Genomic DNA, 25,889 nt, shown 5'->3' with positions numbered 1-25,889 from the left:
GGAAAGGAAGGGAAGGTTGGGAAGGGAAGGGAAGGGAAGGGGAAGGAAGGGAAGGCAAGGGAAGGGAAGGGAAGGGAAGGGAAGGGAAGGGAAGGGAAGGGAAAGGAAAGGAAGGGAAGGTTGGGAAGGGAAGGGAAGGGAAGGGAAGGGAAGGGAAGGGAAGGGAAGGGAAGGGAAGGGAAGGGAAGGGAAGGGAAGGGAAGGTTGGGAAGGGAAGGGAAGGGAAAGGAAGGGAAGGTTGGGAAGGGAAGGTTGGGAAGGGGAAGGAAGGGAAAGCAAGGGAAGGGAAGGGAAGGGAAAGGGAAGGGAAGGGAAGGGAAGGGAAGGGAAGGGAAGGGAAGGTTGGGAAGGGAAGGTTGGGAAGGGAAGGGAAGGGAAGGGAAGGGAAGGGAAGGGAAGGGAAGGGAAGGGAAGGGAAGGGAAGGGAAGGGAAGGGAAGGGAAGGGAAGGGAAGGGAAGAGAAGCCTTCTTCACACACCGGCTCCCAGAGGATAAACTACTTTGGGCTTTGCAGACCATAGGATCCAGTCACAGCTACTCACCTCAGTCACTACAGCAAGATAACACAGAAACACATGAGCTGGGTGTGTGACACTGAAGCTTTATTCTTGCTCACCAGAATTTGAATGTCATTCTGTTTTCCCCATGCTACAAAAATATAATATTTCAACATTTTTCCAACTATTAAAAATGTAATAACTATTCTTTGGTCATAAGCTATACAAAAATAGGGGATGCCTCCCCAGAGTCCTGCCCGACAAGCAGAAAATAGAAACAGGCTGGGGGTGTGGACCCACCTGCCAATGCCCATGTCCAATGGAGAAGCAATGACAGAAGCCAGAACTCCCACCTTCTGCTCCCCATAAAGAATTTTGGTCCATACTCCCAGAGGGGGAGAAAGACAGGAGAAGATAACTAGATGAACCCCAATTCCATCAGTACCTGAAGCACTGATGATCAGGAATTTGTTTTTATGCCATCAATGAAAGGAAGGTGTATTGGAAAAACACCAGAGGAAGCCAGGCAACTGTTTCTCTTATCTGAGAGAGAAGCGGAAAGGAACAAAAGACACAAAGGAGTAGTAATAGGTATAGGGGCGACTTAGAAAGGAAGTGAAGGTGAGTCGGGCTGTTGTGCAGCGGGTTAAGCGCAGGTGGCGCTAAGCTCAAGGACCGGCGTCAGGATCCCGGTTCGAGCCCCCGGCTCCCCACCTGCAGGCAGGTCCCTTCACAGGCGGTGAAGCAGGTCTGCAGGTGTCTGTCTTTCTCTCCCCCTCTCTGTCTTCCCCTCCTCTCTCCATTTCTCTCTGTCCTATCCAACAACAACGACATCAATAATAACTACAACAATAAAACAACAAGGGCAACAAAAGGGAATAAATAAATAAATAATAAAAAACTTAAAAAAAAAAAAAAAGAAAGAAAGTGAAGGCAAGATCATGGAAAACAATGGGCAGAAAGCTATAGAAAGATATAAATGCCGACACATAGTTATAAAGTCAGCTCATATCTGCGATTTGGGGGAACCACTGCAGTTCCCAATGGAATGGAGGAGGACACAGAACTCTGGTGACAGCCACAGTGTGGAATGATGCATCTATAAGAATTCTATAAACCAATATTAAATTACGAAGAAAAAAACGGATGATGGGCTAGATTTGGTATATGACACCATACTTTCCTGTCAACTGTACTAAATTATGATTCTCAGCTGGGTGGGGGAGGGAGAGCATCACAATTATCTGTGTAAATTTTTGTACTCAGACCTACAGAATGGAAATGCCTAGTGATGGAGTTCAAGGTTGTATAAGAATTCCAAAGTTTCATGGCTGATTCTCTCTCTCTCTCTCTCTCTTTCATTTTTTTTTTCTTCAAGGCCTCAAAAAAGTGAACCTTACTCCACTAGAGAAATCTATAAACAGGCTGGGAGTATGGATCTACTTGTCAATGTCTATATCCAGCAGAGAAGCAATTACAGAATTCAGACCTTCCACCTTCTACACCCCAGAAAGATCTTTGGTCTACACTCCTTAGAAGGATAAAGAACAGGGAAGCTTCCAATGGAGGGGATGGGACAGGGAACTCTAATAGAGGGAATTGTATAGAATTATCCCCTCTTATCCCACAGTCTTATCGATCATTATTAAATCACTAATACATTTTTGAAAAATTGAATTAAAACTCAAGGTTGTTCCCCTCCATGGAAATCCTTAGTAAAAGGCAACAGATTTATATAATCTGAAGAGAAACCAGAGTGTTGAAAACGGTTCCCTGGAGTGCCCCCGACTCACAGACTATACCAGAATTGCCTCTGTACCCCCGAGGACATCCATAGTCACACTCCCAAGCAAGTTACATAATTGTCTAGTCAAAATACGAGAGCACAATGCAGAAATCAACGCATATGTAAAAGTGACGCGTTCCCCTGGCTTTGGGTTTTATGTCTTACCACAAATACCTGCAACATATAATTAAAGTTTTGGATGTGTGATAAAGAAGACACCACAAACCAATAAAGGAGAGGAATCTGGTCGACAGAATAGGTTTGTCATTTGGAAACAAGCGCAGCATACACCAAAATAAATACCAGATGCACTAAAGAATGAAACACAAAAGAATGAAGCCATAGAAAGAAACTCTAAGGCAACTGAACTGAATCTTTGTCAAACCTCTGGAGTCAAGAGGAATTCCTAAGCTTAAGAGCTTAGAAAAAGTCACAGAGAGAAACTCCAAAGATTTTAACTACATAAAAACTTAAGCCTCTATATAGAAAAAGATAAAGTAAATGAAATATAAAGAGGTAAAATGAGAAATAAATTTGCATAGTTAATAAAGTAGAGTGTAGAAAGGAGGCTGTGTAGTAATTGACGAAATGCAAATTAATCTAAAACACTGTTTGTGATCTATCAAATTAGCAATGGGCTTTCTTTTTTCTTTCTTTCTCTCTTTCTTTCTTTTTTCCTTTTTTCCACCAGGGCTTTTGCTGGGGCTCAGTGCTTGCATGACAGATACATTACTCCTAGTGGCTATTGTGTGCTAGGTGTTTGTTAGGTTTTTGTTTGTTTGTTTGCTTGAATAGGATGGAGAGAAATTGAGAGGGGGCAGGTAGAGACAGAAAGATAGAGAGGGAGAGAGGCAGAGAGGCACCTACAGCCCTTGTTCCTCTGCTCATGAAGCTTCCCCATTCAGGTGGGGACCAGGGGCTTGAACCAGGTAACTATTTCTTGTGGATGCTAGCATGTGTGTTTCACCAGGTGTGGTTAAGCTACCAGAGCCATGCTGGCTAGAGCATGTGAAACATGCTTTGACCCATTTGCATCCTTTTCAGTATGAATATGACATAAAAACATAAATTTAGATAAGGGTTTCATCATCAAAGAATTCAGAGGGACAGTTGGTTGAGGCGGGCTTGGAGGGTTGCTTGCTGGCTTGAGAAAGGACTCTAGTTGGGAAGCCTGATGGTGAGCTTCAGAGAAGGGCAGGCAGGTGAGCCAGGTAGAGAAGAGCTGGGGTGATGGGTTATCTACACAGACCTAGAGGTGATCCAGGAAAAGCTGTGCTTACTGTGCTTACTTACAGCAGGGAGGGACAGTTGCGCACAGCTGAGGAGATCACAATCTACATTGCATGTAAGAAAATGGCAGAGAGAAACATCATCAGGGTGAGAATTTTACTTGGCCAAAGAGGTGGAGGGCAGTTTAGAGAAAGAGGTACCCGCCTCCGTGCCCCCTGCCCCTGCAGGCAGCCAGGTCAGGCCCAGGTCAGGCCCAGAAGCCCAGTGTGTCTGCACATCCTGCCCCGGCTCCCTCCATCCCTGACTGCAAAGGCCTCAACATGCAGATGGAGGCAGAGGGGACCCTGGAGACAGAGGCTGGAGCTCATCCCTGGGGGTCCTGCCTTCCCCAGAAGGGGCCAGAGAGCTGGGGACCAGGGGCTGGGGTCTCTCTCTCTCTCTCTCTCTCTCTCTCTCTCTGTCTCTCTCTCTCCACCACCTGAGGGTCCTGCCCTCCCCTCCTCAGAAGGGACTCTAGAGCTGGGAGACCAGGGGCTGAGGCCTTCCTCTCTCTCTCTCCCTCGCTCTCTCTTTCTGTCTGTCTCTCTCTCTCTCTCTCTCTCTCTCTCTCTCTCTCTCTCATCTACACATCTGCATGCTTGTACTTCCTTCTCCTTTTCTGTCCTTACTTTTCCCAGTAAATGCTCATCTTTTCCCTGAAACATGACTGTCTGTCTGGTGATTCCTCCAAGGAGGGGTCAGGTTAGAACCTCATGGGAGGAAAATGGGGAGTGGTCCCAGTCAGCTGCTCTCCCCTCCCCTCACAAAAGGTCAAGGGACCCCACTATGTAGCAAATCCTGGGGATCTTGTCCGTAGGGTCATACTTGCAAGGTTCTCTTAGTCTCATCGAAGCCAAGAGAATGTACCCTGTGGCTTCTCTAAGAATAAAGGTCACCAGACTCTACACCACAAGCCTGGGACCAGTTTGCTTTTCTAACCTCCAAAACTCATCTCAACTTTGTCAGAGAAAAGGGGTAGAAAGTTGCAAAAAAATAAAATACAATAAAAATTTGTTGGGGGGTGGTGGAGGTGATCCAATTACATATTTGGATCAAATGTCTCCTCTTTACTAGCTCTGTAACCTCAAATAAAAAAATAAAATAAAAATAAAAAACAACTGGGAACAGCCCATAGGCTCAGAATAGAGGTTAAAAGCCTCTAATAACTCACTTAATAACAGATTGTGAGACCATTAAATATTATGTTTACAAATACCATAAAATACCATGGGTAAAGGTTAGGATATATTAGGTAGAAAAAGCAGGATAAAAATTGAGTCAGTGCTGTGGTTTCAATTACATAAAACTGAAATAAAACTACTCATGAGGGGTAAAGGTGAATGAATAGCGTTTGTGTGGATGGTGTATTGTGTAGGCTATTGACTTGTCCCTCACTTTCTGTTTAATAGGGTTTAATATTTACAGTCAGAGAAATTCTTCCAAAAAGAGAAATTGGCAATTGTAGATGGGAGTCTGGCACATTGGTACAGGCTAAAAGGGGTAACCTTTGAGAATATGACCTCAAAATTTTGACACAAAAGTCCCAAGTGATGTGAACAGTTGGTGTCAAAAATCTCAGAGCACAAGGCTGAGAACTGGATTTTTAATTCTGCCTTTGTTTTCTTGACACTCGTTCTATCATTAAGACTATAAAGTAAGCAATACCTGTTATCACTGATAACAAAGGAAAGACTAATTGTGTGATTTTTGTCTCAGTTAAAATTGCTGGAGATGTGTGAGCCTCCGAACAGTTTCACAGTTACATAGCACTGAAAACTCCCAGTTTGGGGAACCCTATAGAATTTCCTTCCCTCTCTGAAAAAGCACTGCTCACAGATCTTAAGGGCATCCTTACAGGACACTTTAAGTTTCCTTTCTGCTTTGTCTGACCTTGATTTAATTCTCCAGTTTGTTAAAGGACATTTGAATTTCAAGATAATAAGCAATTCCTTTCCATGACAATGGCACACAATTGAAGCATCCAACCCTCTCCTGGCACCAGCCCTTTGTCTTCAGTCAAATTTCAGAGAAGAGGTTCTAAACTCACAATGACCCCTATAAGAAACTGACAGATCACAAATATGTTTTCTCTCCCCCAACCATCACCACCCCTGCAAAAAGAAACAAACAAACAAAAAACCTTTCAACCCTTCAGTTCCATCAAAACGTTCCTTTCCTTCTATAAGAGCTAAGTTCCCTTTTGCTGGGCCGACGTGAAATCCACTTGAAAGGATCACAAGGAAACACGCACGGTAGGTATGAGATTTCCAAGTCTTCCTTTTATATTCTGAGGTAGGATTCCTGCCGCAGTGAAATTAGAGAGAAGAGAGAGCTCGGAGACAGTTTCTCCAAAAGGCCCCTCCGTGAGTAAAACTCTCCTCTTAACTCTTAGATACAGCTTACCTAACCCGGGATTTTATCGGCCAACAGGAAACTACAGGTGTGGTTACCTCGCCCAAATTTCCTCCCACAGTGGGCATCTTTCGGGGCTCCAGTTCCCGTTTCCCATGTGCTCACTCTATCCTTGTGCCCCACGTACAAACAGCAAAACAAAGTGTCTGTGCTCTCCAGGGTCTCACTGTCCCTGTTCCGTCCCTCAACATTTCCTTGTTTGTGAACCTGCTGGCTAGCCTATACAGGAAGCCTTTTCCCACAGATGAAAAGCAGCCTTTGTGATGAAGACTCACAGGGCTTCCCTTGTCCCTGCTGCCAAGGCCAGAACCATCCCCTCCTGGGGATGTCTGCCTTCAAGATTTCTTTTCTCCAGGTGGCCAAGATGGAGCCCTCCTCTGGTGCAAGCATATGGACAGGTCTCAGCCCACATCCCAGCTGCCTCTTGGCTTGGCTTGAGGAGTTTGCAGAGGAAAGAACCTTCCCTTCCAGCCAGGCCTGAATGCCTCTCAGAATGTACCTTTCTTTTCCAGAGACAATAAAAGGCTTCCTGCAGCCACAGCAGGTGAGCCCAAGCTCCAGCTTAGAGGTCTGACCTGAAGGGCTAAGGATGCTTAGTAATCTTTAAAGTTACCAATAAGATTGTTCCCTCCAGTTGCCAGGATGTTGTAAAATGTCCTAATTAGTCTTTATGATAACACTGACACCTCCGTGACATGTAAAAAGGACTTTTAATTTTTAAAAGGACAACTCTGGTTGGTTTGATTTTTATTTCTAATTGGCCTATAATATCTATTCCTCTGGCACCCCAGACAGGCAAACATTCATCTAACAAGGGACTTGTACACCAGGAGAGACAGCCAAGGTTTCAGGATTCTGGGCTCGTAATTGACGCCATTCCCTTTTACTTCCTGGAAGGTGCTAAATGAGCTTGTCCACTGGGGTGGGGTGTGGGGGGGAGGTTCCCCTAAGGCAACTGCTCCTTGGGGGTGCCCTAGCCTCTGCTCCACTGTCAGGGACCTACTCCAGGAGAAGAACCCACTGGAGGCACAGAAAGACTGTGGCAGTGGGTTTGATGTCAGATGGGAGTCCAGCTGGCTCACCATAAAAGATGATATTGGATGAAGATCCTAGGACAAGAGAGGAAGCTTGCCGTGGAACTGGGTGCAGGTTATTGCCGACGTCCAGGAAGAATTTGGGGAGAGGGGCCATGGGGTGGCATGCCTGGTTAAGTGCGTGTGTTACCTGCACAAGGACCAGCGTTCAAGCCCCCAGTCCCCGGGGCCTGCAGGAGGAAAGCTTCACGAGTGGCGAAGCAGAGCTGCAGGTGTCACTCTGTCTCTCTTTCCTTCTTTATCCCCTTTCTTTCTCAGTTTTTCCTATAAAATTAAATATGTAAAGTTTAAAAATATGAGGAAAATATCTTTTTTAAAAAATGGGGAATAAAGGCACCAGTAATAGCACTTTAGGATTACTGCAAGGTGGCAGGAGAAAGGATATACTCAGAGTGGATTCTAAGTGAGTTCTAGGGTGAATGACACACTGGGAATTGGGGGATTCAGTTTGTATGGGGTCTGTTTGTTGTAGACAGACTTTTCTCAGGAAAGACAAGCTCAACCACTATTCACCAGAGGATTTGGGATGGGTAGGGATTTTCTAGAAAAGTGAGTCTTCCTGAAATATTTTCTGGCCCGATTTACTCATTTCAGAATGGTCATGGCCTCAGGAACATGGGTGGAAGACTGGCTTCCTTAGCATGGAGACTTTAGCATAATGGTGGAGTAATGAGTTTCAGTAAGGGTGAGTAGCCAATCTTCCAGACACCGTATTAGCTCCAGCTGGTTTCTTCTGGTTCTTGCGTATCGCTTTGAGCCTTGTAGAATTATTCAATCTTGTGTCCAAGGAGTTATTTGTGCATAGATGTGGCACTCCTGCCTGGCTTAGTCTAAGCTGCCTCAGACTCAAGACCAGAAACCAAGAACAGGAACACAGGCACCCATGGTAGTTCTGTACTATCAACCCTGATCCTAGACTTCATCCCCCATCCTCCCAGGACCCACTTCCCTGACTCTCAACTGCAGGGGATAATCTGACACAATCTGCACTGCCCTTTCTAGTTTTTGCATGCCAAGATTTTCTGGTGAACATGATTCTGCCAATCATAAAGGCAATGATTTCAGGTCTCTGGTCAGCAGGGGATGCTGAGACTGACTCAGACGGACAGTTGCTAGAACCGTCTCTCTTGTGCAACACCGGATCTCATGCCAAACACTGAGTTGAAGTCAGTTCCCTGCCAGCTGCCCAAACACTGTTGACCCACATGAAACAGAAGCTAAGTGAACAGTTTTGATTTTCCATTATTTATTTAATATTTCGTGAGAAAATTATTTTCTACTCTAGAGAGAGGGCGTCAGTAGCACATCAGGTTAATCACACATATTACAAAGCATAAGGATCCTGGTTCAAGTCTCCAGCTCCCCACCTGCAAGGGGTGTCACTTCATAAGTGGTGAAGCAGGTCTGCAGGTGTCTGTTTTTCTCTTCCCCTCTCTATCTCCACCTCTTCTCTCAATTTCTCTCTGTCCTATCCAATAAAAAAATGGGGGAAAATGGCCACCAGGAGCAGTAGATTCATAGTGTAAGCAACAAACCCCAGTGATAATCCCGTAGGCGAGAGAGAGAGAGAGAGAGAGAGAGAGAGAGAGAGGCCAGAGGTCTGTCATAAGTGGTCTCAGGAGAAAAAAAGTAGTAATACAAGGACTTGCCCTCACAAGGCCTGCCCTCTGCTCCAACCTGCTGTTACCTCCCATCCATGCCAAGAGAAGGATCAGGGATTGACCCTCCCAGGCTCAGCCCACATAAATGTGGTTATGGGCTGGGAAGACGACTCAGAATTACATCTCTTTTGCACGCACGTTGGAAACCCTAAGTTAATTTCCCAAAACTCAGAGTTTTGCCTGGAGTTGATGTATTTCATCAAAGTAAAAGACTCTGGGATGGGGGTTTGGAGGTGGGAGAGGAGGTTCAGGTCAACTGTAAACCATTAACTTCCCAATAAAGAAGTTAAAAAATTATCAAGTCCCAAAAACTGCATAAGAGCTCAAAGGCAAAGCAAGTAGGACTCTGTGAATGATGGGAGTAATCATTTGTTCTCTCTCTCTCTTTTTTTTTTTTATCATATTCCTTTCTCTCTCTCCATTTCTTTTGCTACATCGCCATCTTTCTCAGAAAGAAATAACATATTGGGCCATAAAGGCAGTTCACATGTGTGAGGCCCTAAGTTAGATTACCTCTGACACATCAAAATAGAAAAAAGAAAAAAAGGAAAGAAGGAAGGGAAGAAAGAGTGAATTTTAGATTTCAAGAGCATTTGATTAATGATTCTGGTTCTCACACTTCTTCCAGGGAGCATGGGAACATTCCTCCACCCCTCTGGGCTCTACTCAGTTGGAGAAACAAAAAATTCACATCAGACAGATTTGTAGGTGGAAAAAAAAAGCCTAAATTTTTAAAAAGTGCACATGGCTATGATTTCTAAAGCAAATGGGACAAACTTGGGGTTTATATCCTGAGCTAAGGTGTTGGGCAGGGATGTGGGGCATCAGAGAGAGGGGGATTCTCACAAGATGAGAAAGGAGGTCTCGAAACTCTACATCAGGCTCAACCTGACGCTGTTGACTGGTTACGGAAGAAGGGCAAACGCTAGGAGAAGAAGAAAGGCAGGGTTTCAATGGCAATGCCTTGCTTCTTAAGGTAGACTTCTCTAACTAAAAGGCTGTTTCTGGACTCTCTAGATCTAGTGCTAAGTATAGTATTGGGAAACAAAACTAAGACACCCCAACCTCCCAGAAGTCTTTGACAAGAGGATTCATTCAGTGGCAAGAGTAATGAATAGAATGGAGGTGACCTCCTATGGCTAATAAAACATTAAATAAAGAACATTAGCCAGTCGCTGGGGCCCTGAGACTAGAAGCATCTCAGGATAGAGAGAAAATAACCTCAGTGGCCATACAGTTGATCAGAAGAGATCAGATGATAAACACACAGGACACCTTGAGCTGGGACAGTGTCAAGTGTGAGCCCCTGTTCCAAGCTTCCAGGAGTGTTTATTGGCAAAATTATGCATCATGCATTCCATCAAAAAAGAATGAGGAAGACTAAAGATTTTTTTTTTTCACATAACACATACACCAGGACTAAATGTTGAGGCACAAAGAAGAGGTTGTTAAGCATCACACAAAGATCAGAATACATTTTTCCAGGCAGTGATACAGCTGGTTGAGAGCACAGGTCACAGTGCGTAAGGACCCAGGTCCAAGCCGCTGGTCCCCACCTGCAGGAGGAAAGCTTCACAAGTGATGAAGCAGGGCTCCCTCTCCTTCTCTATCCCCCCTTCTCCCTCAATTTCTCTCTGTCTTTACCTAGTAATAAATACATAAAAATATTTTTTCAAAAAATATCAGAATACATTTCTAAAAGGCAAAAACATCAGAGGAATAGTCATTCCACTTGAACCCAAGAAAGGCCACCTTTACAGTAAAGGAGAGAGGAGACTTTTTCTGTGCATAGAAAATTGTTGGTTTTTTTTTTTTTCAGCCAGTTATCTAGCTATAACTGAGTGTTCATGTGAGTGTGGGGGCTTCCAATATTCCTGTTGCAATTGGAGCCACATTAACGGAAAACCACCAGACCAACCACAGGTGACTCCAGCTACTGAAGAATGAGACAATACAGGCTACCCGGTGGCCATGCTTCTCCTTCTCCCCCGCCCCCTTCAAGTCCTGTTCTCCTCAATGAGTGCTGACTAAGAAAGCAGGAACTGAGGTGAATAGCACTGCTGTTGAAAAACATTCGTCTTCCCAAACCTAGAAAGCATTGACAATCTTTTCTTTATACTTCCAAAGCCTACATTTAGGGTCCTTTATGGAATGGCACTGCTCTGTCCCCAGCCACCCTATTCCATAATGGTGCCACTGCCAGGCATCCCACACAGATCATCAGCAAGCCTGGGGGGGGGGGGGGGGGGAAGGGCCAAGGCTTCCGAAGTTGTTGCTTTACAACCATTCACACCTACACCCACTACTGGAATGAAAGGCACCTCTCCAGCCTGATGGTCTGCTATTGAGAGAGGTCCTCTGGCTGGTCTCACTGAATCTCTGTTAAATCAGTCATGCTGTTAAACACATTAACACTGCATATATATTTTTTTTCTTTTCTTTTTTTACATAGCACTGTGAAGTCTGAAACAAAACACAAATAACAAAGAAACTTTTATGCAAAATTTCAGCTTTTCATCTGTTCTACTCTGTGGAAATCCTGCCTAGTCTTTCTCTTAGCCCCATCTCTAATTTTAATGAAGGGGAGAAGGAAGAGGGAAACCCTAAAAGTGGTGGTCAAGACCAGAATGCTAATCTGTATAATTGTTGGATGACATTCAACTTTAACCTTTTCCTGCTGAAAGTTACTAATTTTTCTCCCCCTTTTTAGGCCATATGTTCCTCATCAATCCTAACTCAAAATTCACTTCCTTCTGTTCTGTATGGGGTCAGATCCAATCACAACTTTAAGACAGAATTTAGGATATTTGACTCCCCCTCACCCACAGGAGGGAAACGATCTTTCTTCCAGAAAAACGCTGAGGGTTTTTTTTGTATTATTATTATTTGTGGTTAATTGTGGGTTACAAGACTGGAAGATGACAAGGTCCAGTTCCACACCACCAGAGCTCTGTGTCATCATCCTCTCACCCCCCAAAAAGAACCACCAGACTCCTCAGAAAGTTTGTTTGCTCCTGGGTTTTGTTTTTGCGTGTTTGGGTTTTATTTTCTTTTTGCAAGGTCACGTGTATCCATTTTCTAGATTCCACACAAGTAAAACTACCCTAGAGTTGTCTTTCATTTATCTTTTTTAATTTTTTTTCTTTTTTATTTATTCATTTATTTTCCCTTTTGGTGCCCTTGTTTTTTTACTGTTGTTGTAGTTATTATTGTTGTAGTCATTGCTGTCGTCATTGTTAGATAGGACAGAGAGAAATGGAGAGAGGAGGGGAAGACAGAGAGGGGGAGAGAAAGACAGACACCTGCAGACCAGCTTCACCGCCTGTGAAGCGACTCCCCTGCAGGTGGGGAGCCGGGGGCTCGAACCGGGATCCTTACGCCGGTCTTTGTGCTTTGTGCCACGTGTCTTTCATTTCTTTACTTGTTTCAACAAGTATAATCTTCTCCAGTTCCATCCATTTTGTCCCAAAGGACACAATGCCATTTTTTTTCATTGCAGAGTAGTATTCTATGCAATATATATCCAATAACTTTTATCTAGTCACCTGATGATGGGTATCTAGGCTGCTCTACTCTCTGGCTATTATTCTAAATAATGCAGCTATGAACACAAGGGTGCCTATATAAGTGTAATACAAAACTTTGTCAGTAAACACTCTGCTGAAATCCTGGGTGAGGCCACACTCAACACAGTCCACTGTGAGGTGTGTGTGTGAGTGTGAGTGCGTGTCCATCTCCAGATCTTTTGATTCGCCACCAAGAGTGTCTGAAGTTTTATCTCTCAACCCAGAAACATCAATGGGGCTCAGAGCCCTAATATCTGGTCCTCTGATGCCCAGCACTAAACTTCTTCAGCTATCACAAGACTGGCTTAACAGCTTCACATCCTATAAGGAGCTCTGTCTAGTCTTGCTTGTTTTGCTTTGTCATTGCCATCAGGGTTGTCACTAGAATTGGGTGTTGGCACTACAGACCACCACTGCTCCAACACCCTTCCCAGAGGCCACTTCTATTTTACTTGATAGAATAGAAAGGAACTGAGAGGGGGTCCGGGTCATGCATGGCACACGTGGGTGAGCGCACACGTTACAGTGAGCAAGGATACAGGTTCAAGCCTCTGGTCCCTACCTTCAGGGGGAAAGCTTTGCGAGTGGCAAAGCAGGGCTGCAGGTCTCTCTTTGTCTCTCTCCCTCTCATATCACCCATGTTCCCTCTCGAATCTCTATCCAAATAAATAAATAAACACAATTTAAGAAAAGAGAGAAATTGAAATAGGAGGGGGTATAGAAAAGGAGAGAGAAAGAGAGACACCTGCAGCACTGCTTCACCACTCATGAAGCTTCATCCCCTGCAGGTGGGGAGCAGGGCTTGAACTCTGGTCCATTGCATAGAAGGAACGCTGTCATACAGACTGAATGTAAAAGGAAAAAAGTAAGAAATAACTGTTGTTAAACTTTCGGCGGCTCTTGCCAGGCGGGCTAGCTTCACGGGCGGGTAACAGAGACGCGGAGACAACGGCTGGGCAGGGAAGCTGTATTTCTTTATTCAGGAACAACGATTCATAAACTAAGACAAACTAATCACCAAACAGAACTCTGCTGTCTCTTTGCAGCGGCGCAAGCACTCTCCCTTACTTTGGAACTCAGGAACCCTCCAACTCTGGAACTCTGAAACTCTTCAACTGTGGAACTCTTTCTTACTCTGTAACTCAGGAACCCTCCAACTCTGGGACTCTCTAACTCTGTCACTCTGGAACTCTGGCGGGGTCCCTAGGGGCGGGGCCAAGCAGGCCCGCGAAATTAACTGGACTGATCTAATTCTCTTGGAGGGGGAGAACTACCCAATGTAAAGCATACAACAAATAACTGTCTGGAAAGACACATGCAAGACAAAGGGACCCCAGGATGTTGCTCAGTAGGTCAAGAAATGGACAGTTGAATTGACTGTGAATTTAAAAAAAGCATTGATGTTTTAAAAGGTTCATGGGCATCACTTCCAATCCAACCAATTTAGCAATCAGGTGGGAAGGTGGCCCTTGTTGAGCGGGTGGCCATCTGTACCAAGCCTATATTGAGGGACAGGAAGCCTCCAGAAAATGAGAAATTTGTGCTAGCCGCCCACCCCTGTGATGCCTGCCTCCCACCCCACCTGCCGAGCAGCACGGACTAGACCAGATAGAGGGCCACTTTTCTCCCCTGACACCATTGTAATTGGGCCTCTTCTACCAAGTCTTTTTACAAAAGGATAATATGAATTTTCCACCTGAGCAACAGCAACTAATAAACTTGGTGATTTTTATAGAGCAAGCTTTTATATAAATCATATTTAATTACACGTAAAAAGACTGATAAGATAGTATCTATCTTACCAATCACAGGGTTTGTTTGTTTACCTTACTCTTGAATTGTTTTTGCAATGTTTTCTTTCTTTTTTTTTTCAAATCACCGAGAATTATAATTACTTTGCAGTCAAGCTTCCTTGGGATTGATGGGAACTTTAAGTAAACTGAGAAACAAAAATCTATTCCTTTTCCCGACTACCAGCTATGATTGTCTCAGCCTAGGGAATTGTGATGCTCCCCTTTCAGAATGTAATTCTAAAATAAATTATTGCACTTCCAACCACATTTTCTCAGAGTTTTACTTTTTCTTCTGTAGAGTTTAAGTGAGAAGGAAACAAGAAACTTATGAGTCTCTACAGAGCATTCATTGGGGGTATTTCTGTTTGCAAGGTGTGTTTTCAATGATACTCTTTAAAGGGATAACACGCTTATGTCACGTAACATTATTCTTTCAAGTTCTATCCAAGGTGAGTCCAAGGAGATGATTTCATCATTTGTAACAGCTAAGTAGTATTCTATTGTGCATATATACCACAAAGTTCGTAACCACTTATCTGTTGTTGGGCACCTAATAAAATGACAAGAAATAAAAAGTAGGAAGCCAGAGAGACAGCTGGATGGTCATTGTGCATGTCTCACCGTGCGTGAGGTCCAGGTCTGGGCTCGGAAACCACATGGAAGTAGCGGGGAATCTCTTATGCTGTGGTCTGTCTGTCTGTCTATTTGAATGAAAGGGCAGCCCAGAATCAGTAAAATGGCACATGCAGGAGGACTCTGGTCAGAAAACAATAGAGGACAGAGAGAGAGAGAGAGGTGATAGAAGGAAGGAAGGAAGGAAGGAAGGAAGGAAGGAAGGAAGGAAGGAAGGAAAGAAAGAGAAAGAGGAAGGAGTGGGCAGACCCTCTTTCCCATTCTTTTTTATTTCATTTAAATTCTACTTTCACTCCATCTTCACCCACTGGGGCTTCTGGAATCTAGACTTTTACATAAATCATTTAAATATTCTTTCTTTCTATTTTATTTACTTCCCTTTTTTTATTAGATAGGACAGAGACACCTGCAGCCCTGCTTCACCACTCATGAAGCTTCCCCCCTGCAGGTGGGGAGCAGGGGCTCAAACCTGGGTCCTTGTGCTCACTAATGTATGTGCTCAACCAGGTGTCGAACCGCCTGGCCCCCAGTCATGTTACATGTGGCCGAACTTCTCTCAGCAATGGGTTAGCAACCCCACACTTGGGAAGCTGAGCAGAGAAATCAACGTGAGAAAGTCAAGGTGTGGAGACACTGGGCTGCCTACTTGTCCCTCTCTCTCTCTTCCCCATTCCCCACATACCAGAGCCTACATTTGTTCAGGTGAAGGTCACCATAACTACACCCCCAGCTCTGGGAGTTGACCCTGATGCATTCTTACTGGATGTGGCCATTGCATTGTCCTTGCTACAGAACCACTTACAAATGGATGTATACCCAATTCTGTCCAATGAGACGTGAGAAGATAATGGTGTCCTCACTTCTGCTAAGAAAGAGCTCCTCCTCTTCCTTGGGAGACTTCCTGGTTCCATTCTGACACCCACGACCCTCAGACTGGCGATGTCAGGATGAGCTCAGCTGGTGGATGAAGACCAAGCCTGAGTTCTGGTGAGAGGAAACCAAGGCCTTGATGAACTCATTCAGGAGAGCGTCCTGCCCCTTGGGTGAGAGAATAAGTCGGATTAGTCCAGAGGTAAAAGGATTTATTCAGATACTGGAAACCAAAGCCACCTCAACAGAGACAGGATTCCTAGAGAAAACAGAAACTTCTAACAAGTGCACAGTGTTAAACATGAGGCTTTAGAGTATGGATGGAAGGTGGCCCCATGGCTCTCTGCACTCCCCCCATCCTCACACACAGACTGAGTGGGGTCGGCCTTATCTGTAGTATGATGGGAAAGAGTATGTGTGAAAGAGCTTAGCTTGCACTGAACTTCTAACATTGCAACTATATCCATTCTTTGATGGCTTGAGTAGAATATTCCATAAAATCTAGTCTGTTGTTGAACTGGGGAGGAGTCTATTTTTTTTTATTTTTTATTTATAAAAAGGTAACATTGACTAAATTATAGGATAAAAAGGGTACAACTCCACACAATTCCCACCACCAGAGCTCCATATCCCATCCCCTCCCCTGATAGCTTTCCTATTCTTTAACCCTCTGGGAGTATGGACCCAGGGGCATTGTGGGATGCAGAAGGTGGAAGGTCTGGCTTCTGTCATTGCTTCCCCGTTGAACATGGACATTGACAGGTGGATCCATACTCCCAGCCTGCCTCTCTCTTTCCCTAGTGGGGAAGGGCTCTGGGGAGACAGAGCTCCAGGACACACTGATGGAGTTGTCCATCCAGGGAAGTCTGATCGGCATCATGCTGGCATCTGGAACCTGGTGGTTGAAAAGAGAGTTAACATACAAAGCCAAACAAATTGTTGACAGTCATGGACCTAAAGGCTGGAATAGTGCAGATGAAGAGTTGGGCGGTCCTCCATTTTGTAGATAGCCAGTAGGCGTATTTTAGTTATACACCAAAGGGCCTGTGGCTATACTAGTAATTTGTTTTGTTTTGTTTTGTTTTGTTTTTCTTTTTTCCTGAGTCTGAAATCTGATATGCAAGTGGATCCAAGTTATTGTCTGGGGAGATAATGCCATGGCTTGATAAAGGAACAGAAACCTGGATCAGGGAAGAGAGTAATATGGGAAATATTTTCCCTAATATGGGAAAGGGGTGCAAATAGTGTTAACTGTAAACCCCATCGATTTGATTTTGTCTGGGGCCCATATTCAGCTTAGGAGCCTATGTGACCTCTGCATCCCTCTAGATCTGAGCTCATGTTCTGTGGTCATGAGTAGGAACATTCCAAGCGGCCCCAGTTTCAGGACCCATCTTCCTCAGGTGCAGCATAAAGCATGTTGCCCAGCCTCCCTTCGAAGATGGAACATTCTCTACCATTGTTGATCCAAGTTGAGGGCAAGGTCTTAAGGGGGCCCACAGAGGGGTCTATTGTGTTGTTCCTGATAGAAATGACCTGTAACAATGGAGAGAGGGATTTATTCGAGGTCTAGGCCCATCATGTCTGTTTGGGAATCTCCGGACTCCCCAGTTAGGGCCCCAGCTGATGAGGTGGCCTGATAGTGACTAAAGAGTCATCATTAAAGTCTGCCAGTCTCTTGCCCTTATTCAGCTTTTGCAGTCCTTGCTTTGCTAAGGTTAGCTTTGGAGTGAGTGAGAGAACTGCAATAGGACATAGGTGAGGAGGGTATCTAAGTATAAGTAGACACTATTTCATTATGAATTTTATACTGACTCACTACAGATTATTGTGTATTTTTGCTTTCAGGTATACATTTTGCCCTAATTTATGGATACATGGGAACATATGCTCTATCTCAGGGGACCTGGTCTATATCTAGGTTTTGGGACTTTGTTAGGAAGTGAACCTCCTGGAATGGAATTAGAGAATCCAATGAAAGGAAATGTCTCACCTGAGTGATGAAGCTGAAGGGTTGACATTCCACACCTGACTTCTCTGGACACAGTCTGAAGTGAAGCATGCTGAGGTTGTACTTGTTGCGTTGATTAGGCTGGGATCAGCAGAGGGAATACCATTTGGTATGAATTGAGAGAAGCATGCAGGAAAGTGAGCCCCACCCTAGAGGTTCCAGAACTGGGGGAAATATAGGCTTTATAGAGGAAGCGGGAGGTTCCTGCTGTCTTAGGGTTAGGAATCTATTTTTTAAAGCAAATTTGGCATAGATTGGAGTCCCAGAGGCTGAAAAAGTCTGAAGGCAGAAACCTAGAAGCTACAGTAATGATTTCCAAGGGAAACAGAGCATAGAGTAGAAGTATCTCTCATTCAGTGCCAGGAGGTTAGTGGTGAACAGCTACATAAAAATCACAGAACCTGCGGGGAGAAGAATGCTGTTTGGTTGGATGTTAAGACTGGGGGGGGGGAGATAGTTATTAGGATTAGGATTCAGTAACAGTCATGGTTCCTGTCTGTGACTCAGATCTGACCCTTCCAGAAAGTCCTCTCACTCCTCCACACACATTCACACCAGGAAAAATTAGTCTTTGTGTAGAACTAATGATTTTTTAACACTTTCACTCTTAGAGTTTCTCTCTCTCTCTCTCTCTCGCTCTCGCTCTCTCTCTCCCTCTCCCTCTATAATGAAATTAGTGGTAGATGATAGGGACAGAAAATCAGAGGGCTCTGAACCCCGATTCCATCAGGATCCAAAGCCTTTGTCTCCAGGCCTCTTTATTTTTATAACCTCACTGCAAGGGAAGTGTATCTGGAAAACACCAAAGGAACTCAGGCACTGTTTCTCTTATCTGAAAGAGAAGAGGAGAAAAGAAAGATGCTAGGGGCCAGGCAGTGGTGCACCTGGTTAAGTGCACACACTGCAGTGTACAAGGTCCCAGGTTCAAGCCCCTGGTCCCCACCTGCAGGGGGAAAGGGGGAAAGCTTCACAAGTGGTGAAGCAGAGCTGCAGGTGTCTCTCCCTGTCTCTTCCCTTCTCTAATTAATTATCTTTACTTATTTATTGCGTAGAGACCGTCAGAAATTGAGAGGGAAGGGGGTGATAGAGAAAAAGAGAGATAACTGTAGCCCTGATTCACCACTTGTGAAGCTTCCCCCCTGCAGGTGGGGACCGGGGGCTCGAACCTGGGTCCTTGCACCCTATAGTGTGTGAACTTAGTAGGTGCAGCACCACCCAGCCCCCGTGTCTTCCTTTCTCTATCTCACCCCTCCCCTCTCAATTTCTCTCTGTCTCTATCCAATAAAAAAGAATGAAAGTATTAATAAAAAGAAAAGAAAAAAAAAAAAGCATGCCCAGAAGTAGGAAGGGTTAATGCTGGCGCCCAGTGTCTGCATGGTGCACTCACTGCTCCCAGTGGCCTTTTTAAAATTTTTTATTGAATAGGATAGAGAAATTGAGAGGTGGAAGAGGAAGAGAGAGAGAAAGAGAGAGGATTGCAGCACTGCTTCACCACTTGTGAAGCTTCCCTTCTGCAGGTGAGAAGCGGGGGCTTGAACCCAGGTCCTTGTGCCTGGGAGTGTGTGTGCACCAGCAAATCACCACCACTCAGGCCCCAACCCCATCTCTCGCGTGATACCTTCTACAGCCCAATAAGGTGAAAGTTATCACTCATTTTAGTGATGAGTGAGCTGAAGGGAGAAGACAGTGAGCACGCTACCAGGCCCAAAGCGCAAGGACCGATGTAAGGATCCTGGTTCGAGCCCCCGGCTCCCCACCTGCAGGGGAGTCGCTTCACAGGCATTGAAGCAGGTATGCAGGTGTCTGTCTTTCTCTCCCCCTCTCTGTCTTCCCCTCCTCTCTCCATTTCTCTCTGTCCTATTCAACAACAACGACATCAATAATAACTACAGCGGTAAAAAAAAAAAAGAAAAAAAAAACAAGGCCAACAAAAGGGAATAAATAAATAAATAAATAAAATTTAAAAAATTAAAAAAGCAAGCTACCCAAGGCCATGCAGCTGCTGAATGGAAGAAGGGAGAAGCGAGGTCTCCTAGCTTCCAGCTCAGGGACTGTCCTCTGCTCCAGCTCCCCCCTCCTCCCCATTCCTGCCGGCTGTAACAAATTTGAAGTTACGCTACTGATCAGCAGCAATTGGTTTGAAATAAGAAAGCTTTGTATTCAAATATAAACATGAATATTTGAAAATTGCTAATTTGGGCCAAATGTTGGGCTTTCCATGACTGCCAGCCTCTTGTTTGTGCACCCAGACTCCCTTAAGCCATTTGTTCTCGAATGACATTCAGCTTAAGAAGCAACACACAATGTACATCTCGTGTTCCCTGTGTGGAGTGTTTTCCAGTTTCTAATTCACTTCAGGCCATAAGAAGAGAGCATAAAATAACTCCAGAACTCAAGCCTTTTGCAATTACCTTGTGGAGAGGGAAAGGGAAGAGTTTTTACAACTGAGAAAATCCAGATTTCTTATTAGTCATGGTTTAAAAATGACAACCGCGGCCTATCCACCAAGCCTCCCTCAGCCCCTGCCTCCATCTGGCAGTCTTCTGCAGACCACATTCTTCTGCCTGGTAAATCCATCCACATACCTCAAGCAAGGGACCTTTTCTTTTTTCTCTCTTTCTTTCTTTCTTTCTTTCCTTCTTTCTTTCTTTCTTTCTTTCTTTTCTTTTCTTCTCTTTTTTTTTTTTTTTCACGAGCTGGACTGGGCCCCATGGCCATAGGGGCTGAGTACCACCCAGGAGGGTCGGCATGACACACAGGAGGGGTCCCAGCTGCAGTTCCAGCCCTGGGCCATGGCATGGGGCCACCAAGAAGTAGAGCCAACAGCAAGGCCCCTCCACACACAACCCTCCTCCCCCCACCCTACCACCTCACAAGAAAGTTTACTGAGGTTGCCCTGAATACGCCCCCATCCTCCCATTCCCAGAGGCCTTTGTTTATCCAACTTGACCACAGGGGTGGAAGGAGGGAATAAGATGAGGAAGGCTCCCCATCTGAGCCAGCAGAAAGAGGAGAAGCCCTGCCTCACAGTTCAGTGCATGAATCCCAGAGCAAGAGATTTTTTTTTTTTTTTTTGCACTCAGATGGATTTCTCTAACAACCAATTTGGCTCCCTGAATATAATCAATGGATCATTTGCTGAAATTAAAACCTGAAGATCCTGCTTTCTATCTCACTGCCTTTCAGCCATCAAGTTGCAATGCTACTATGATTCCATCCTTAATTCCCTGGGCAGACGACCTCACCAGTATGTCCTGGAACTTCACCTCCCCAGAACCCTACTCCACTAGGGAAAGACAGAAACAGGCTGGGGGTGTGGACCCACCTGCCAGTGTCCATGTCCAATGGAGAAGCAATGACAGAAGCTAGAATTCCCACCTTATGCACCCCCAAAAGAATTTTGGTCCACACTCCCAGAGTGGTAAATGATAGGGACAGAAAATCAGAGGGTTCTGAACCCTGATTCCACCAGGACCCAAAGCCTTTGTCTCCAGGCCTCTTATTTTTATGGCATCACTGCAAGGGAAGTGTATCTGGAAAACACCAGAGGAACTCAGGCACTGTTTCTCTGGTCTGAGAGAGAAGAGGAGAACAGGAAGGATGCTCAGAAGGAGGAATCAATGTAGGTGTGAAGGCAAGATCGTTAAAAAAATAAGGAAAAAATGTATAGATATAGATATGTAGTTGGAGATATGTCTACACTTATATAAATGGAGGGGATAGGACACAGAACTCTGGTGGTGGGAACTGTGTGGAATGATACCACTATGAGCTTATAATTCTGTAAATCAATATTAAATCCCTAATATTAAAAAAAGATAAAACCTAAAGAAAAGGCAGTTGAGAGCACCTTTGGCAGAGAATACCTGTTCGATTTCCCTCTCTTCTACTCTGAGGTACACACACCATGGTCCCATGTTACAAGCTGCACTTAGAGCTTTACCAGAAGACTTGGTGGGAGCTCCCTCCAGCATCCCCAATTCTGCCTCCCCTGCTGCCCAATTCAGTGCATTTCCTCCTGGCGTATCAGAATTGTTGCTCGTAAATTCAACCCCCAAGAGAGGCGTGTGCTCCAGATGCAAGAAGATCACAGTGGAATGGCTGAACCCTTTTGTTCTACCTTAGTTCCCAGGGGAGGAGAGACATTCCACCCAATCAAGAGGTCTTGATGTAGGTCTTGGCTACGTGAACAAGTACCAACAATTAACTTATGTTTCCACCTCCATCATAATTTTTCTTTTTATCACCAGAGTTTCATTGCTCCAACCCTACTTTTTTGGATAAAGAGAGGCAGAAGGAAGAGAGAAAGATACCACAGCACTGAATCTTCCTACAGTGCCAAGAAGGCTAGACTTGAACCTGGATCATATGAATGACCAAGTAGGCGCACTACCCAAGTGAGCTATCTTGCTGATATTCTATGGTGTTTGAAAGTGGGATCCTTAGAAACAGACTCAGAGGAAAATGTGTCTGCTAAGGGAGTTGTTTCCAAGATGGGGGGAGATCAAGAAAGGAAGACTGATGGGACAAAAGGAGAAATTGACATACAATGTGGTTGATAAAAGAACTTCAATCTAAACGGGGAAACATAGGTGGCCTGGAATGATGACCAGGGACTGAGAGAAGATACCTGAGAGGAGAGACCACACCCTTATTATTAATTAGTAAGCAGATTGAATTAGTAAGCAAATTAGTAAGCAGATTGAATGTTAACACTGGGCTCAAATCATTAATGCATAACTTTTTTTTCTAATAGTAACTTAAAAAAAAATACTAAATCACCTACAATTTCAGACCAGGGAGACCAGAAACAGCCATTCTTGTCAGTATATAAGATACAGTTATTTGTAAATAGCATTAAGAGGCATAAGTCATGGCAAGGTCTTATATGTTACAGTAAATCCTAACCATGAGATTTTCAAAGTGAGCCAAGTTCCCAAATAAGTTGGTTGTAATAACAATTATTGTCTTCTTAAACTCCAAGACATCAAGGGACCATCCTCATTCTCTATAAGATGCACGTTTCTCCCAGTTCTGGAACCTCTGGGAGTATGGATCATTTTCCTTCATGCTTCTTTTGATCCAGACCATTGCATCTGCTGATCTCAACCAAACCAGTGCGGCCAGTGCCACCTCGACATATTTCACTTCCGAAAGTGTCCAGAGATGCCAGCCTGGAATGTCAACCCTCCAGCTCCAGTACTGTGCCACCAAGTTGCAGATGCTCCAATGACACCAACTTGACTTCCCTGGCAGTCGACCTCACCCATCTCCTCAGATTCCTGCCCCACTAGGGACAGATAGAAACAGGCTAGGGGTATGGATCAACTTGTCAATGCCCAGGTTCATTGAAGAAGCAGTTAGAGAAACCAGACCTCCCACCTTCTACACCCCATGAAGATCTTTGGTCCATACTCCCAGGAAGATAAAGAATAGGGGATCTTCCAATGTAGTGGACGGGATATGAAACTTTGGTGGTGGGAATTGCACCCGTTATCCCACAATTTTGTCAATCATTATTAAATCACTAAAGGAGAAAAAGAAGGAGAAGAAGAAGAAAGTACATACCTTGGTTGAGAGAGTTCTCTGCAACTGGGATCAATTTCCATAGAGAGACAGAACTCTGTGCCATTACAAACAGTACTCCCAAGAGACAGCAGTGATCGCATGGGTATTTGAATGTATCACGACAGTGTTGATGATCACCTACTCCTATGCATTTGTATTCTCTAGAAAGGTCACCTCATTGAAGGATCAGTCACCTTGACCTGGGAAATTTCCTCTTTGTAGCAAGTCACTTACCCTCTCCAGGGTTCAGTCTCTTAGTGTATAACATGAGGGTTAAGATAGAGGTGGTTGAAAGAATCTTGGGCCAGGACTGGGCATGATTCTGTCTCTGCCAAATTCCCCTGTGATATGGAACATTGTCTTACCATTCTGGACCTCAGTTTATAACCCATAAGTGAAAGACTTACTCTGAGATCCTCTTAGCTTCTTCCCAGACAAATAGTTAATGTTTGTTCTATGTCCTTAAGCCTAGAGCAGATGGACTCAGCCCTTCCTAATCACAGTCTATTTTTACACCAGCAAATTTCTTATGGAAAGTGTCAGGTATAAAGAGATTCAGCTTGTAAAACAGATGACTGAGCACTTCTCAAAATAAACATTTGCCAAAGCTAAGTTAGACAGAGAATTGCCTGGAGTTATGAGTTTCAAAGGCAGCATTAAAAGTCTTAATGAAGCTGGAGATTCATTTAGAGATTTAGCATTTATTAATATCCCCACTGATTCTATTCTTCACCCTAAATTCAAAGCAAACACTATTTTTACCATTATCTTTATTACACTCACTGAATGCTATGAAAGAATCTTGTAGAATTACACACAAAAAATGTCCCAAAATTGCTTTTAGAAATTGCTATTTTTATTCTACAGAGTTAATTGAACCTGCCTCTATATATCTAATTTATGTAAAGCACAAAGACAGTAAGTTGTTAAATGAAAGTGTATTTGGTGTATAATATTAGAAATCATTCCCTATAATGTTGTGGAATATAGGCTATCAAAATGATCTTTCTCTCCTAAGTGTAATTGCTGAACTTTATTTATAACTGCATATTATATATATTAAGATCTCTATAAGCCAATAAATTCAGTGGAATATGACAATGTTCTCTGCTAGTATTGGCAGATAAAGCTACTCAAGTCAATATTTTGGTGATTAAAGTATTGAAAGTCAGCTTTTGAGTATATTAATGATGATCCATATCACTAAACATTATGAGCTGAATCGATCTGCTCATGTCCTCTTTATATAGACCCAACTGGCGCAACCTCCACTCAGATGTAAAGTACCATCAGTACTTCCCTCAAATATTGTTTCTTAAATTTTTCTTGTCAAACAGAATGCATACTCTGATTTTATACTACCAAAATTTACACACACACACACACACACACACACCACCCAGTTAACTGCTTTCACACTGTAAGTCATTTGCTTAATGATTTAGGGGTTTTTACTCGTGGACATCAATTTTTAAGCTGTTTTGTTTCAGAAAAATGGACATTGATATTTGCTTCACTAAAATAAAGGAGAAGAGGAGAGATATTTATTGGGAGACTATAAAGGAGAACTAAGTAAGTGAGGCTTATAAATCAAAGGAGTCAGGATACCTTCTGACCCTCGGCAGGACAGAACAAAGACTCACGTTGTGCATTTACGGTGTACCTGGCACTGTTTGATCATTTTAGAGGTGTTTCTCATTTAGTCCTCACAACAATCTATCACTATCTCTGTCTTAAATATGAGAAAGCTGGAGAAAAGAGAGTTAAGGATTTACCCAAAGTCATGCTAATGAGTGGTAGATCCAATACTCTACTTTTGAATCTAACTCCTTCCTATGATTATCAGTTGACTTACCTTCATCTATTCCTACGCTCCATGTGTCACATGTTCCAGATTTCACATTCATGGATAGAAAACTCTTCTCCATACACACACACACACACACACACACACACACACACACACACTCCATTGGGAGTGGACAGTCACTCTATACAACTATGGCCCCTATAGGCTGTGCCCATGAACCTTAAGGTGATCCTAGAAAAAAAAAATTCCTGCAATTCCATAAGTCCAACCAAAAACATCTGTTGAAGGGACTGGGCAGTGGAACACCTGGTTGAGAATACACATCAGGATGCATAAAGATCCAGGTTCAAGTCCTCTGTTCCCTCCAGTGCAGAGGGTGGGGAGAGGTTATGAGCAGAGAAGCAGTGCTATAGGTTTCTCTTTCTCCTCAATTTTGCTCTGTGTCTATCAGAAAGAAATTGGAATTAAGAAAAGAACATCTTTTGGGTCATTACAATGGGAAAGCCCTTGAGGCTGTTATTAAAAGACTGGATTCAAGTTCCTGCTCTGCTGCAGAGCTTATGACATCAGCAAAGCTAAATCAGTCTGGAACTTGGCTATATTATTGATAGAATTCAGCAACTAAATCACACCTATCTTATTTTTTTTATTTCATAAACTTTATTTATTCATTCATTTTTTCCCTTTTGTCGCCCTTGTTGTTGTTATTGCTGTCATTGTAGTTGGATAGAGAGAAATAGAGAGAGGAGGGGAAGACAGAAAGGGGGAGAGAAAGACAGACACCTGCAGACCTGCTTTACTTCTTGTGAAGCGAATCCCCTGCAGGTGGGGAGCCAGGGGCTCAAATCGGGATCCTGATGCCAGTCCGTGTACTTTGCACCATGTGCGCTTAATCCACTGCACCACCGCCTGGCTCCCC

General features: G+C 44.0%; 1 non-coding gene across 1 annotated transcript; it reads right to left on the bottom strand.

Annotated features, from left to right (window-relative positions):
- Positions 1-2,144: 2,144 nt before the first annotated feature.
- Positions 2,145-2,257, bottom strand: LOC132539576 (U5 spliceosomal RNA). Its single transcript, XR_009550918.1, has one exon. It is a non-coding gene; the product is annotated as a U5 spliceosomal RNA (small nuclear RNA).
- Between the last annotated feature and the right edge of the window lie 23,632 nt (positions 2,258-25,889).

This window comes from Erinaceus europaeus, chromosome 7 (genome assembly GCF_950295315.1).
Source record: "Erinaceus europaeus chromosome 7, mEriEur2.1, whole genome shotgun sequence".
In the NCBI taxonomy this organism is placed as follows: Eukaryota; Metazoa; Chordata; class Mammalia; order Eulipotyphla; family Erinaceidae; genus Erinaceus; species Erinaceus europaeus.
This window is presented reverse-complemented; position numbering and strand designations above follow the sequence as displayed.